A 3,005-nucleotide genomic window follows, 5' to 3' on the forward strand; every position below is an offset into this window, starting at 1 on the left:
TAGTACTAATACCTTATATTGAACAACGTTTCGATCTGTATATAGTGTTAAAACTACGCTATTGAAAATGCACCGTTCCTCGGGAACAGGTGTAGCGATGGCATGATTTGCCCAGAATCACACAAGCAAGGAGAGCTGGATAAAATCCGAGGTCTGCTGAACCCTCAGCGACAGCCTGAGACAGTTTGGAGGCTGCGCAGATTAATTGGTGCCTGTCCTGTGAAGATTGATCCGTCTCTATTGTTGACTGACCATAAATACGTGACGTCACTGAGATGCGAAAGGAAGAGAAGATAGAGAAATCCCACCAAAGTAGCATAAAAATGGGTGTTTTGAATCAGAAAGCTGGGCAAAATTACCGTGCTGATGATGAATATTCAAAAGGCCAGTGCTGCATAACGCACCAAATATTTCGAGCGTATCGTAGCTTGGGTTTCAAGGCGCTTTCCTGCGCTAATGGCCGCTAGAAGCGAGTGATATTGTCATTACCTCTACGTCCCTCGTCCTCGACCCAGTCATTACTCATGAGGTATTCCACACGACAGGAAACAAAACAGGAAACGCTTTTAGACTCCACCCACCCTCCTGTCAGGTGCTATAACACACCTCACCACCAGAAGCAAATCCTGTTTTGTTTCCTGTCGGTGGTTTGCTTGATGGGAGACGCTGGGGTGAGTGCCGGGCGCTTACCTGCTTCGTTTGTCCTGTGGATCCTCCTCTGCTGGGCTCTGGGGGGCTCCCATGGACCGTCGTGGGATTTCTTGGAGTGGGGCTGCTGGGCTTCCCTTTCTTCTCCTGGACTCAGGTGACCCGTACTGCTGGGCTTTGTGGGTCTTCCTGTTTCGTTTTTCCTGCCCCAGTCACGCTGATGGTTGTGCTGTGGTTCTTCCTCCTGCTGCTTGCTGCTTTCCTGCTGGATCTTCGACCATGGACCAAGTAGGGGTTTGGGGCTGTGAGCGCTGGGCTGTTTTGGGGCGCGCTCCTCCCCTTTGGATTCCCCGATGTCGCCATTGCCTCCTTGCCTTGTGGGGGCCCTGGTGACGGCTCCTGCGTGTGCCTCTGGGTCGCGTTGTTCTCCCGACTGCTCTGGGACTGCCGGCTGTCTCGGCGGCGTCTTCCTGGATTTTGCGCGCATGCGCATTGCCCCCTGTTACACCCATCGGCCGTGTTCGGTGCCGGGTGCTGGTGTGGGCGGACGCCCGGGTGGGCTCCGGGCGCTCCGGTGCTTGGAGCGGAGTCGTGCCTGATCCGTGTTTGTGCCCAGTAGGCCTTCTGGGAGGAGCACTTGGATTGATAGCTGCGGGAGGTCGGGACGCTGTTCTGGTTCCGCGTCTGTCTTCCTTGTCGCATCGGAGTGTTTCCGGCTGGGATGCCCGTCCTGATTTGTGCCTATTGGTGCTGTAAACTCCATTTCCTGCTCGGCGGTGCAGTGTTTCCAGGGTTGTTTGCCCCGCTGGCTGCCGCTGCGGGCTCCCGGTAGCCCCGAGTCCGGACGGGACTCTGTCCACTATCCGTGCCGGTGGATACTGGCTGCTTCGCCTGTTCGGTGGGACAGGTTTTCTTTGCCTCCCCATGTAGCGGCTGCTACGGGGATCTTTCTGGCTGAAAAAGTTTTACCCGATGTCCGTGGGGTTTTTGTTGCTGCCTGGTTCTATGTTCTAATCACCCTAGGACGTTCTTGGAGCTACATGCTGGTCCGGTATGCCGTCTCTTCTGGGATGGCCTTGTTCGCTGTACTTGCACTGTGCCGTGCCGTGTTTTTGTGTTTTGTGCTAAGGTGGCAGGCTGGCCTTCTGGAAAACGCCAAGCTACAGACCAGAGACTCCTGGGGATGCCGGGGATTGAACCCGGGGCCTCATACTTGCGAAGCATGCGCTCTACCACTGAGCTACATCCCCTCCACTAGCCTCTACTGTTTATGGAGCAGCTGTTTGTTTCGTTCCCCATTGCAGTGGTCTTTGCTGCGCTTCCTCTACATTTGACTTCTGCGTTGCCCGGTGTTCACGTGCGCTGTGGCCTGGACGCTGGTCTTCTGCATCTTGGCGTCCTGGCTTGGCGTCTGGTGGGGGTCTGCTGACGGTGAGTGCTCGGCAGTGTTGTTCTTTCATCGCTTTCCGTTGGAGGAGTCTGTTCCACTGCACTGCGTTCCCTCTCCTACCCTCTCCTGTTCTACTGGGGTAGTTGCACGGATGCCTGGAGCTCGGCTTGGAGCGTTGGTCGTGTGCTGCCTCCGTCGTGTGGGGTGGTGTTTCTTTTCCGGTGGGGCCTCCTCCCCTCTCCTGGGATGCCTGGAGGTGTGCTGATGCCCGGTTTGGGCGCCTTCTTCTGGACTCCTGTTGCTTGCTGTTGGGATTTCTGTTTTCTTCGGTTCTTCTGGTCCTTGTTTTCTCCTTTTTGGGATGTGGCTGACTCTTTGCCTTTCTCCGTTCCTGTGGACTCTGCGGTGGCCTGTCTTATGGGTCGTCCTTCCATTGCTGCTGGTCACAATCTGATGGACGGTGTGGGCGAGTGGGCGGATTCTGCCCTGAAGATGTCTTCTGCTGCTTCTCATCTGGCTGTTCGTTCGGGCGTTTCTGGACTGGCGTCTGTGGCCCGCCTGGAGGATCACATCTCTCGGTCGACGCCTTTGCTTCTGTGGGGGCTTCTGCTGTGTCCTGTAGTTCCTCTGTTGCTACCCGCCGTATCCTGTTTCTGCGGGTTTGGATGTCGGACGCGGCCCGGCGTTCCATGGCTTTGGGGCCGCCTTCCGCTGATGCCTGTCTGTTTGGTGTCTCTCTGGAGGTGTAGCTACACAGGGTCTTTGAGGTGCTCAAGCATTCTTTGTCCTTTCGTGTTCTTCCGCCCAGAGGGGGTTCCTCCTTCTCTGGTGCCTGGACTTTCCGCCTGCCTTCTGGGTTTCGCCGGTCCTCCTTTTGGGCTCAGCGTGGATCTGGCAGGTTTTTCCCCGGAAGTTTCTGGAGGTGTCTCAGTGGGGTGCCGGGTCTGGTCCGCAGCGTCCGGACTAT

General features: G+C 56.3%; 1 non-coding gene across 1 annotated transcript; it reads right to left on the minus strand.

The window, feature by feature from the left end:
- Positions 1-1,826: 1,826 nt before the first annotated feature.
- On the minus strand, positions 1,827-1,898 carry TRNAA-CGC (transfer RNA alanine (anticodon CGC)). Its single transcript has one exon. It is a non-coding gene; the product is annotated as a tRNA-Ala (tRNA).
- Between the last annotated feature and the right edge of the window lie 1,107 nt (positions 1,899-3,005).

This window comes from Lissotriton helveticus, chromosome 5_1, assembly GCF_964261635.1.
Source record: "Lissotriton helveticus chromosome 5_1, aLisHel1.1, whole genome shotgun sequence".
In the NCBI taxonomy this organism is placed as follows: domain Eukaryota; kingdom Metazoa; phylum Chordata; class Amphibia; order Caudata; family Salamandridae; genus Lissotriton; species Lissotriton helveticus.